General features: G+C 44.0%; 1 protein-coding gene across 10 annotated transcripts in view; it reads right to left on the minus strand.

The window, feature by feature from the left end:
- The window catches only part of FBXO34 (F-box protein 34), a 39527-nt gene that overhangs the window by 25430 nt on the left and 941 nt on the right, over positions 1-13156 (minus strand). For 7 of the 10 annotated variants that reach the window (XM_042048050.1, XM_042048058.1, XM_042048056.1 and 4 more), the window contains exon 2: positions 319-397. The gene's annotated coding sequence lies outside the window, so the exon portion shown is untranslated. Of the gene's footprint in view, positions 1-318; positions 398-721; positions 860-1573; positions 1674-12888; positions 13116-13156 lie in introns of those variants that run through there. The other 3 variants (XM_042048053.1, XM_042048054.1, XM_042048055.1) reach the window with 3 other exon arrangements.

Genomic DNA, 13156 nt, shown 5'->3' on the forward strand with positions numbered 1-13156 from the left:
GCCACCAAGTATGGAGAAGCTTAGTTCAGCTCTCTGAATAGAAACCACCATCTGTTCCTAAGGCAACACCAGAGCTGCCTAAAGACATCATCCACAAAGAAACAAGGATGGCCCCTCAGCACCCCAAACCAAGTGTTGGGTTGCACCCAGTTTTTCTGGAAATCAGAGACTGGAGGATCAGGATCACAGCACTGTCAGCCCTTTCAAAGGGACTGCATTACATAAGACACAGTTCTTCAATTTCAAGCTCTGAAGCAAAGATCAGTGCACCATTAACCCAACTTGTAACAAAGCCACATAGTTAAAAAAGGGTGGTACCTTCCAAGAGTTGTTATTCCAGGTAGGCTTAGACATTACACTTCTGTAGGTTCCTTGCACACTCACGAGAATGGCATTTCTGAAGAGCAAAAGGGAAGGAAAAAGGAAATTAGTGACACAATAACGGCGTTAACAACTACTATCCAGCTCCTAAAACCCGAAAGATCCGGTTTGCCCAGGGCAAAGGGTACACGGGAACAACAATCCATGCACTGCTGACGTGGAGAACCACCAATTCACAGTCCTCAGTGCTGACTGAACAAGTACACCCCAAAAACAGCCCAGCAAAACTACAGGTGGCTGGGCAGAAGCCAATTTGGCACTGTGGGAGCCCAGGGTGCAGAGATAGCAGAGAGGAGGGACCGCAAAGCCTCCAGAAGCCACAGTGGACCCCTTTCTTTACCTGTCCCTCTGTTCCCATCAAGCACACACGTTTTGGGGTCCGGCTGTGGATTCCCAGTGGCTGCTCTGACACCCAGATTCCTCAAGCCCCTGGAGTGCCACTGCTGTTGTACGTCAGCTTCCGTGCAGCCCAGCCCCTCCCTGTACGCTTGACTGGTTTCATTTTGCCTCCTTCCGCTTTCCCTTATTAATCCACGCGTTTCCAATAACTCAGTCAACACTTCCTTCTGCAGAGCTGACCTCCAGCCTTCCCACAACCCCAGACGCACCCACAGTTTCTTAACGCTGCCATTAATGAGGCACATTTCACGTTCTCTACACGGATGTAGCCCTCACCCACTTCTAACCCCTCCACCCATGTCCCTGGCTGTAATTACCCCATCCCTCGTTATCTAATACCCAACACAAGCCTTAGGGCTGGGAACCACTGTTTGTTTGGCTCTGCAGTGTCACACACCCCAGTGGTGTTGTATAAATAAATTCCACAACCTGTTTGAGCCTGAGCTTGGTTGAGGCCTGAATTATCCCAGTTTCCAAGTGACTGCTGCAAATACCTTCGCTCGCTCCCTGCTCGCTTACGCAATCGGCCACCAAGGCAGCTCCAGGGCCAAACATCACGACAGCCAACTGCTCCCATGGATCACAACTGCTCAGAAAACAACTTAAATCCCTCTACTTTTAAATACAAACTGCAGATTATAAAGGGATGAGACAGGCACAAGCACACAGCTCTCAGAAATGTGCCTCTGCCTGTCACCTGAAGGACAAGTTCCACGTGCCAATGTCAGCTCTCAGCCACCAAAGCACCCAGGCTTTGCCACAACCCTTAACTCTCAGCAGGTTACCCACTCACAAGTCTGAAGGACCAGGGAGGATGAGATTCTGGAAGCAACTTTGAGCCAAATGGATTTCAGAGCAAAATAAAACCAGCAGGCTTCATCTCCATGGAGCTCCTGCAACACAACATAGGCTGAGCAAGTCACTCAGGGCAGAGGTCTTTCTTATTAACTACCTAGTAAATTCAGATTAAAGTCAGACAGCTTTTCCCCCTCCCTCATACAAAAATCAGATGCTATCCAGCCTTGAGGAATCAGTCCAGCTTCTGCAATAAGTAAAACCTGCTCACAGCTACATGACACCACACACAATCTGTAGGATTGTGGCCCTTCAGGTACTCATTAAAACCTTTTTCCCTAGAAAAGTCTCCAGTAACAATTTGTCTTCAATTCATTTTCTGCAGTGAAGATGGATGGTAACTTAGTACTGGATATGGAAGCACGTGAGAAGTCCCAGTGCAGCCATCCCAGGTCATGAACACACCGAAGTAAACCCATGGACATGCACCAAGTACCCTCCCGCTCCCATGTGCTGATTCTAACATCAGAGGGGCCATCAAACCCCCAAGCCAAACACCAGAAGGACAGGAAGGAAGCACCAAGGCATACTAGAACCATTAAAAGGCAAACAGAAGCCAGGGAAGAGCCAAGGCTGGGTGTGTGTGATGGTGTTTACAGGTGGAGGACCTTTGCCCACTCGTAGGAAGGAGCTGGGCTTTGCTGATGCTTCCTGACTACCTGGCTGAATCTCCTGTCCATAGTTGAGTCCCTTTTCACCTGGATTACCCTTGGAGCAGCTTGGCCAGCATGAAAGCTATCATAACCCATTTTTTAACTTCTTTTCCCCCCACAAAGTCAAGCCACCCAACCTCTTAAAAAGGCAGTGTGGCACTGCCTTGTGCTCCTACACAATACTCACATCCTAAAACCTTCTCCCAAAGAAACCATGGTAAAGAGCACTGTGGATCAACATCCCCAGCAGGTGGGGGTCAGGCAGCCCTGCCAGGTAACACTCCAGGCTTGAACCTCATTTTTACTCAGGCAATACCCAATCCAACCTGCCAGCCTCCTGCCCCTGCAATATCAGTGGCTAGAAAGGGATGCAGGAGTCTGATCAGCTACAGACTGTCAAGAAAAATGTGTTTTTCCCCAATATGAATAAATAAATACCTCTTCTAAAAAAGAAGGTGATGCAGTTCATCTCATTAAATAAGTCACACGGTTCTTATCAAAGCATGGATCCACTACAGTACACAATGCACAGGTTGGTTTGTAAAGCATGTTTGGGCCTTTCCCTCTGAAAGCCACCCTAAAAATGTAAGACTCAACTACAGGGGCCTTGTTCTCTTTGTTCCTTTGAAATTCACCACCAGTTCACTTTATTTATTCCCAGAGCTTAATGCTGCAGTTGGATCTACACAATCAACCCTCCCAGCCAAGCTACAACCGACACAACCAAGCCTGAACTTACAAAACTATTAACTTTTACAAAGTGTGTTACATTTTCTTTCCCAAAACGTTTAACCTGCTAACAAATACCTGCCTTAGTGCATTATCATCCTCCCGTTGTCCTGGAGCGAGTTAGCAGGCTTACAGCAAAACACAGGGAGAGCCAAGCACACTCTGCCTCCCGGCCAAGCAGAGCCTGCAAGAACAGACCCCCTTTGGGGCAGCGACAGTTGAGGTCAATTTAATGGGAAAACAAACTACTTTTCCATTCAAGTCCAAAGCAGAGACAAAGAATTTTATGTGGCTCAGATTGCACAGTCAGCTGTCTTTTTAGGAACAGATCAGATTTAATGGTTCTGTGGCAGTTCAGAAAAAATGAGCCTGAAGAGAGTTTAAGGTTTGGCCAGTACTGCACTGTGCAAAGTCCAGGCACTTGCCTGGGGTGCTCTCATGGCCTTAAGCCAGTACCTCAAAGTCATCATCATCAACAGCAGCTCCAGTTATTTTATGAGGCCCTGGCACAGGGTGCCCAGAGAAGCTGTGGCTGCCCCATCCCTGGAAATGTCCAAGGCTACGTTGGATGGGGCTTGGAGCAACCTGGGATAGTGGAAGGTGCCTCTGCCCGTGGCAGGGGGTTGGAAAAAGATGGGTTTGAAGGTCCCTCCCAACCTAAACCATTCTAGGATTTTATGATTTCCCAGGGTTCAGCCCGGAGTACAAATTCATTTTTACCCCATTTCAAAGAAAGGCAAAATCTCTCCAAAGTTCTGCCTGATAATTCTCTTTTGCATCACACGGGTTGCATTTAAACCATTTCTACACCGGAGAACCAAAATGAGGCAATGCTTCAATGTGGCCACTCTCACCACAGGGACTCATATTCTGAAGCAGCAGAGATGTGCTCAGGCTCTTTCACTTGACTATTTCAGGGCCTAATGCAGACTGAGAAGCTAATTAACATGTATTGCTATGGAAAGGAATATAATCCAAACCTTCACTGGTTTATATCTAAACCCTCTGAGACATCTAATGTCAAAGCTAAACAGATCTTCACCTGGCAAACACTTGGAGAGCCTTCAACTGAAGCTTCCAGGTAAGGGAATGCAGTATTTTAGGATATTTTTGCTACACACACTGGGGACATACCTCTAACACAAAGCCCAGAGAATCATCATGACAGCTGCAAAAACAACTTTGTCCTGGCTAACATTCACATAACGAAATTACAGTTTCACTCCAGGGAAAAAGGAAAAAGCACTTAAGTTTTGTTTAGATTGAAGTGCTTCAAGCCACGCCACTTATCTGCTATCAGAGCAGATTGCAGGGCTGCTCCAATGATTATTCGGTAATGAAGTAACTGGAATTGGAAGGTATGCAATTAGTCCTATCTCCTCCTCCTCCGCCACCCCCTATCAAGAAGAAAACCAGCACAGACTTTATCACCTCTCCCTCGAGCTCTGCTACCCTCATCACTTAAAATACCCCCAAAGCAAAGTAGGGCTGTCACTTACAAGCTGCTTACAAGCCTGGCTTGGCCCTGACTGGCAGCAAAGGTGATATTCTCTGCATCTCCCCAGGAGAAAGTTACAGGGTTACCTAATGGGATGCTTTCTCAGGTACCCCCACACACATATATATTAAGCTTACCATGTCTGCATTTAGCTATTTTAGTTAAAGCAAACCACTTTTGAGAGGGGTAAAAAAAAACCTCAGCTGTTCCTAGTAGCTTTAAGTTAAAGCATCTCTCACTAATCCTCCTGGGACGACCACTGGGAAGTGAATATATTAAACTCAGGACACAGGTATCACTTGCTGGCACTCTGGGTAGTTTCACTGACTCCAGCCCAGCTCATTTTACCTGGGTCATTTACCCTTCCTTCCCCTAAAGAGCTGTGCTGTATGTCTGTAAAGTGGTATCTGCAGCTTTCCCACAACTGCAGCTAAGAGATGGAAGATGCAAAAAGGCCCCAGACAGCCCACAGCCAAATGGAAACTCAGTGAATCCCTGATACCAAACTCCAATTCTGATAAAATACAATCTGACATTTATTCAGACTCAAAAGCTCACTCATCTCCTCCCCTCCATCCCAGAGATACCCATTGGTCTAATTAAAGACAAGGCTTCCCTCAGCATCCTCTGCCTTACATCTATCCCAGTAAAGGCTCTATCTGTGACCCAAGGAACACAAGGAGAGCTAGGGGATAGGGGGCATTCTCCAAATCCTTAAAATAAAACAAAAAATATAAATATTAAATTTCAAAAACCTTACAACCACTATTAAAGCAACATCAACAAACTTGCTCTGTATAGATCCACTACAGATGCAACAATTCTCACTCAGTGAATTCACCCAAGTGAGTGAATTTCACTCAATTTTTATTTGTTCCTTGACATTTTTCTAGTTCTTCCCAATTTCTTAAAAACATTTTCCCAAAGACAATGGGCCATGCCTGCAGGATGCACTGGTGCCTTCGCTTCCTTGGATTCAGTCAGGTCAGGGACGAAGCCCTGTTAACCTCACAAAATCCATATGCAACACTTTCCTTGCTCCATACATCTACTGATTCAAAAGAGGAAAAAGGGTAAAGAAAACTCTTAAGGCAAGAAGAGTGTGCAGAATGCTGCAGAGACATTTGCTACAAAGGTATGTAAACTACTACTCTTTATCCTACACTTTACCCCATGGCCTCCAGCTGACACATCAGCTGACACCATCTTAACAACCCCATAAGTAGCTAAAGCTGAACAAAGCAATCATTAGGAAAACTGGTTTAGTCCACTGCTGGTGGCATCCCATGTCCTATCCATGGAGGAAGCATGACTCAGACTGCTCTGGGCTCCCATCCACAGCACAGGCTGCAAAGCTGCGTTAAAAAGAGAATTCCCAGTAACTTGTACCAAAGTCACGTCTCCAACTCCTTCTGCTGCGAGACCAACTTGAAACGAGTTGGTTTATATTTTAATATGACTACATCTGCAGTCCTACTGCATCTAAAAAAAATCCATAAGCACTTTAAGAGAAACACAGAGACTTTTTTTTTTCCCCCCCCTTAACACCATGGAAGATGGATTCATTGCCATCAGTAATCCTCCCACAGCCCCAGTTTCAGAAGCGGCAGCAGATTCACAGAGATTTCAGCTGCAAAAACAAGCACTCTTTGCATCACTTCATTCATCTGTTTATTAAGATAAAAGTTACCTCATTAAAAAAAAAAAACCAGTGGTAAAGTGTCATCCCTCTTTAGAGAGGAAATTAAGTGAAAAAATACAAGGAACTAACAGTCTGTCCCACACCTACTGGCAAGCTCTGGTTCCTTGATGGTTAAATGGAGGTGTATAAACCCATTTTCAGGCAATTTCAAGATTTCCTTAAGGGTGGTGGGGTTTTTTTAGAATTCCCTTACCACGTGCCTGACACGTGTCTCAAGGTACCATGCCTTGCATGCCCTCACTGTTCAGCTGTGGATCCTCCTCTCCCCAGCACCGGGACATCTGCAGGAGGTCAGGAAGGGAAAGGAATGAGAAAAATCACAGCAGACATGATGGCAAAGCAAGAGCAGCTTTCAGCAGAAGCAAAAGGGGCAGTTTTGCATGTATGTTTACAGGGAGCTTGTCTCAACCTCAGGAGTCAGGGTGGGAGGAAGCAGAGAAGCTCTAAAGACATAAAAACATTAAGAGGCCAAACACAAGAGCAAAGGCTTCTTGATGGAGAGGATTTTTAGACTTTGCAATAAAGGTGAAGCTCAGAACAAAGACCTCAATGAAGAGCTTTATAAATGAAAAGACAACTTTGAAGCACGTGAACCATAGAACATAATCCACAGTCCAACACTAGCCACTCTCACTGAGGCACAAGTCCTGCTTGAATCCAGGGTCCAAACTCTTCTTTTAAAATATAGCCTCCAGTATGACACATCTCGGAAAGCCAGACCACAGGCACAAGCCATGAGCTTGTCTTTGAAGTTCAGATACACCAGAAAATTACTTCACCTCCCTAGATGCAGAGGGATAGTGCTGCCTTTGATGCTACTAGAAATTTTGGTCTTAAACTGCCCAAGGACTTCAAATTGCTCTCTGGGCTGCAGCGTGGCAACACCCAAGCCTACACATACACAGGAACATAATTATGCCTGGTCTAGACTTGGGGGGAGGGAGAAAAAAAAAAAAAGAAGTATTTTCAGTGATGTTAGCACACAAAGAAAATAATAGCATATACAAAGAAACCTCTAGGGTGACTTATGAAGAAGATTTTATGCTTGGCTTTCTGCCAATTAGAGAGGAATTAAAGAGTCTGGCAATATAACCCTGTTCATCCCGAGGAAGAAACTGCATTTTTAAGTGGTCAACGGAGCAAGAGGGATGAGAAAAGAGGGACCAAGACTCAGGAGAGCAACTGCACAGAGCAATACAGGAAGTTGCTGATGGTATTGAGACAGAAACTGGGCACGAATAGTTCAAATTTTAAAATTAATCCAGTCTATTGCCTCCAAAAGAAAATCAGCATGTAACAGCTGACTCCAAATGACAGCTTTCCAATAAAGCAGACATTATTTTTTGCTATAAAATTCCAACTGCTTCAATATTTTACAGATGATACGCCTCCACTGACTGCCAACCAGCAAAATCAGTGAAAGGTGGAGGTCACAAAAACAAAAGCAAACCAAGTGGAAAAGGCATGGCTAGACACCTTGGGAAGCTGAAAATTTGTCAAAATACAGCCTTTGAGTAAGAAAGAACATTTAGTAGCTATCTGCAAGGATGAATTTACATCCAAACTCTTTGGAGCTTAAAAATTCACATCATAAGACTAGCTTTTACCAGAATTAGGACCAGACTTGACATGCCCCAGTTTCCCCAAGGTTACTTTTGGAAACGCATCTACTCTTGAAATATTTCAAGTGCTCTTCTCACACTGCAGAAGAGCAACCAAAACCTACCTTCTAATTTTATTTTTTCAGAATTATTTTTTTTTTTACAAGAACTTAACTTCAACACTTTTTTTATCTGAATGACAGAAGGAATTCTGTGTCACATTGCAGGTTGAAAGTTACTGGAAATGGCAGCAAGCTGCTGTTGCTTATATAAAGTCATTGCAAGGAGAAGGAAAAAGAAGCTACTGAAGCTTTCAAAATCAAACCCCCTAAAACACCAAAACCACAAAATGAACCAGAAGTAGCTTAGGAGTTGCTAGGGATGTTTAAAGTTAATAAAAATTCTAAATTAAATGGCTGCCGCTTAGGTTTGCCAAAAAATTATGCAAATTTCCAATGTTCATACATAGTAATTAGCACAGCAAAAAGCAGGTCCCAAATAAGTGATGAAGTTAGCCTCGCTCTTATTTCTCCAGCAGATGGAATTAGCTATGTGTGAAGCTGGTTTTTTTGCAATTGAAGATTAAACATATTATCCTGAATATCAATTCTGCAAGTACAGCACATTGGATACATGCATTCATGGAAGCAGGAATATGCAAAAGCCAGCCTGAATCCTTCTTTTCCATCATTCTGAACAGGACACTGAAGAGTCTGGGGGAGGGCTTACATATTTAAGACTTCATTTTTCAAACTGATTGCTGACAACTTGGTTGAGACAAGTTATCTCAAAGTACATTTAGAGTTAATAGTCCAAACAGGTTTTTCCAAAGAAAAATGTCTGCCTTGACTAAAAATACATCCTCTTGATGTGTTAATTGACAGATCCCAAAAAGTCACCCAAACTGCAAGTCGAAACAACATGTGTAAACAAAGGCTCCTGGCTTTGCCCATTATTTCTCCAAATCCTGGCTCACGGGCTGTATCATATACTGATACAAATTCACCTTTTCCCTTCCTAGTATGGATCTGCCCCTTATCCCACACTTTAAAAGACACAACCTTCCCCTCAGCCCTGCAGCTCTCCAGCGAGGGCTGAACCTTGTGTGTGCCCTTGACCAAAATACTCGACCTGTGTTCTATATTCTCAATTTAGTTTCTCTCAAATTCTCAAGCCCAGAGCTGCCCCACCACAGCGAGTTCCTCTCAAAGACACTGAAAGACCCAGGAATTTTTGTCTGTTGTCAGAGTGCCTTTTATCTTTCTTAGACCAGCACGAGCCATGCTCATATCAACACATCCATCCAGTTTAGGGGACACCACCCAGGAGCATCTCCCACTGCAGCAGCAGTAGGAGAATCTTGAGAAGGTGCAGGGAAGGCAACCAGAACTGCAGCTACCACACTGATCACAAAGAGAGTGGATAAGCTTCTTCCTAAACACCAGCTCCCAAGCAGAAAACTGGTGAAAGAAGTGAAAACTAACTACAAGTTCTCTTCCTACATGAATGTTACTTTCAGGCAGCTCAGAAAAGATAGCTAGAATCTGTGTGCGTGTTACAAAAAGAACCCAAAGCTTACATAATTAAAGGAACACAGGGAGGGGATGGTAAAGTTTAATGCTAATTCAAAAGTCAAGTAAGTGACACCCTGGATGGAATACTATTAACCAAAATTGTGCAGGATGTACAATGTACAAAGCAGCAGAAACCCTGCCCGCAACAAAATGAGAATTCTCTTACAAAAATACTTCTGTGGCCAAATGAAACACTGAGTTTAAGTAAGAAAGCAAGCACTTACACCTATCATGCTCTCCCCCTCTTCCTTCTCATCTAGGGAGTCTCATTTATCCCAAAGTAATCAAAAGAAAACATTTTGATTTTTAAAGACGGAAAAGCTGAAGAAATTACAGCCCCGTCTGGCATGAACAAATAATATTTCTGAAATCAAAAGAAGATTCTCCAAGTTAGGGGAAGGGCAAAAACAGTCCTGAATAACTTACTTTGCATAGCCCAATTCCTGCCAAAACAGTTCTGTAAATCCCATGGTAGTGCAGATAATTTCCATTCTTAGAGCAAAAATAAAGCAGCTAGATTGAACATTAGCAACATTAATTGTGTGATATGACCTGAATGATGCAAGAACAAGTAGTTAAGTGAACCACAGCATCTGCTGAATTTTTAATCACTAGTTGTTTTGCTGCAAGGCAGAAGAACACTGTATATCAGCTTCCAAGCACTGCATGGAATGGCACATTAGGACAGCAAGATTTTAACTGGCAGGAATTCTGCCTCCCTGCTACCCAAATGCCATCACTTCGCTGCGAGCTGCAGACAGAGCAGCTTCTGAAGCAGGATTATTTTTTAATCGCACAGAAACAAAAAACAGCACTATTTTCTGCACCCCAAGATACCAGTCAACCATTTCTAAATATTTTTTTAAAAGCTGACACTTTATTAACAGCCATTTCTGCATCGCTCTGTAGTGTATTTCTACTCTCCAAACAGCTTTAAGCAGTCATGTGGCTGCCTAGCAGCGACTTGCTACCAAAGAGGTGAACCTGGGATGTGTAGGAAGGTGATCTATGTAAACATTCCTATTAGCCCTGTACTGCAACAGGAGGAGCAGCTGCAACATGTTGGGACACACCTGAGCTATATTTAATCCATCTCTCTCTGACACCCATTGCAATGACGCTGCAGACACCCAAATTTGGGCAGCCAGGTCACAGTACTACTGATGCTCATCCTGTACCTACACCAGCCAGTCCTGCTGTGATTTCTCTGTGTTTGATACCCAAAATAGTTAAATAAACCAACCACCATGCCTACAGTGATAAATACAGCTCCAGTTGTGCTCTAGGCATAAAACTGCAACAGCAGGATTAGCAAGTGATACAGCAGATATTCCGCTTCCACAACAAAGACAAAAAAAAATGAAAAGTTATTTGGGGAATAAACACTAATTCCACAACTACAATGTGAATTCTAAATACAAACCCCACAATTGCAGGGAGAATCTGAACTATGGATAATTATTCTGTTTCATATTTCAGGGGTGAAAAAAGGACATTGAAAAAAAAGGACAACATTCATACATTAAAGAAAGACTGTCACATTGACTAATAGATTCTAGGTTTAATAAGTTAATAGAATCAAAATAGCTTAGAAAACAAAGCCAGTAAAATACGGTACAAATAAAAACAGAGCAGCCACACATACCAAAGCAGCATTCCTGTGCCCTCCTTCCTGCAGAGCTTACAGAGCTGGGAAGAGGATCTCTAACCCACAACTTTCACTAAACCAGTGTTTCCTTCAAAAGCTCAAAACTATGGATAGGAACATCCAGTGATAAATCCAATGACCAAATAATCCACAAGGGACAGAAAATCCCAGCAGATGAGGGCAAGAGAGATGCTTCCCAGGCTATATTAGCTTTCATGATAGGTTTAGGATCAGTCCTGTTTTTCCTTACAGGCTCAACCCTCAGGTCCAAGAAAAGCCGCTCTCTCCTCTGAAACCCGGTATCAAACCTGCAACAGGAATATTGAAATATGCCCTATCTGCTGGGAATACAACAACCTCTGTGTGAGGATTATACCAAAATGCTGGTTTGGTTATGCTACAGGGCACCGAGAAGTGAAAATAACACATTGTGATGAAGGTGTTGACACCTGGAACCTCAGGGAGCGTTATTACCTAGGCAGTGTCCTGCATCCACTACACAGTACTCAACTTCACACCACCCAAACCTAACTTGGCACCTCCACACCCCAAAACCACAGTCCTTCCTGACATGGGAACTACCGACCAGTCTCTGAACACCGTGATAAACACCCACAGCACAAGCTTCAAGACGAGCTTCCAAATTTAAGAGACACAGAAAGATGTTTTATAACCCGTAAGTCACTCAGCTGCAGCTTAGCACTTAACAAGCCACTCACAATTCTTCACAATCCTTCTCCAAACGGAGAAAAGATTTTAAAGAGCATTTAGTGCAAGTGAAACATCCCCAGCTTTCTCCTTAGCCCCTGCTCACTCTCCAATTAAATATGAAAGCGACAACTTAGTCATACTGAGCGTGCAGGATGATTTTAAGACAGTGGTATTAAATCAAATCCCACAACTTTTCACACCTATTAAATTATTACTTTGTCATTAGGAGGGGAGATTTTGATAAGTACGATGTAATTAACAGACAGTGCCTTTGTTAGCAGGCCGCTCGTGATGAAGCCCAGGCTCCTTGACACTCCATTTCTTCCCCTCAAAGGCTCTGTGCTACAGAAAATTTACGGGTTTCAGCACGTAAGAGGAGAATTGGGCAGGTTACCTTCAAATTCAGTCAATAAGGCCCTTTCACGCAGGCTGGGGAAAGGCGGATAGCTGCTGGAAAGCAACACAAGGCGCTCCCTTCCCCCTCCCCTCAGGACCCAAAAATGCTGCGTTCAAAACACTCCCATCCCCTGCAGCAAGGGATTAGCCATTTATTAAAAAGGAATCAAAACACTGTAAAAGGCTTCCAGTTAAGATTTCAAGGGGAAAAAAAAAAAAAAAACAAAAAAAACCACCAACATTAACACCAGTAGAACCAGAGTCACATTAGGAATTCGTCTGGGCACCAAAGAACAAGCAGCTCAAATGCAAGCAGGATGTCGTTTGTCCCAATGATGCTGATCAAATGGCTCGAAAGGAGGAGAGAATTAGATTAATCTTTTTTTTTTTTAGTCAGTCATTTTGCTGCCTCCACACTGAGCAGTAACAGCATTCACAACCTACAGGCATTTAGACTTTGGACTTTTAAGACAACTACCTATCTCCACGCTTGTTTTTTAGGGGTTTTTTTTGGCTCTTCTCTAGGGGTGACAGACAATTATAATGGCCAATTATGTAAAACCTTTCATCCGAGAAAACACGAAGCACTACGCAAACACTCATTAAGACTCTCGGCTGGAGCCTGCGCCGCACGTTCGCCTGTTCCCCTGGATATCTCCAGCCACCAAAACTGGATGCCGAGCGCTGTGGCACGGCCAGGACAGCGCCCAGCAGGGCAGGGCCAGCCCCTGGAGTACTTACACAGCCTCGCAGGCGGGTTTTACAGCCCGCAACACGCTCCGGGCTGCTGGGGCTGAGCTTTACAGCCCCATCCAAGCCGGTTATTTAAAAACAGAGCAGAGACACGCGGCTGCTGGGCGTTGCACGAAGCACCTCGCAGGACGAGCCTCAGATCCACTTCTCTGGCTGATCCAAGCAGATTTTTTCCAACTGGGAGCCGCACGGCACAAGTCAATAACCTCGGTTTACTGAAGAAATTAAAAGCTATACTTATTGTTTCGAGTAAGGC

This window comes from Corvus kubaryi, unplaced genomic scaffold (assembly GCF_017639235.1).
Source record: "Corvus kubaryi isolate FWS band 111438036 unplaced genomic scaffold, C.kubaryi_AGA036_p1.0 66, whole genome shotgun sequence".
NCBI lineage: Eukaryota > Metazoa > Chordata > Aves > Passeriformes > Corvidae > Corvus > Corvus kubaryi.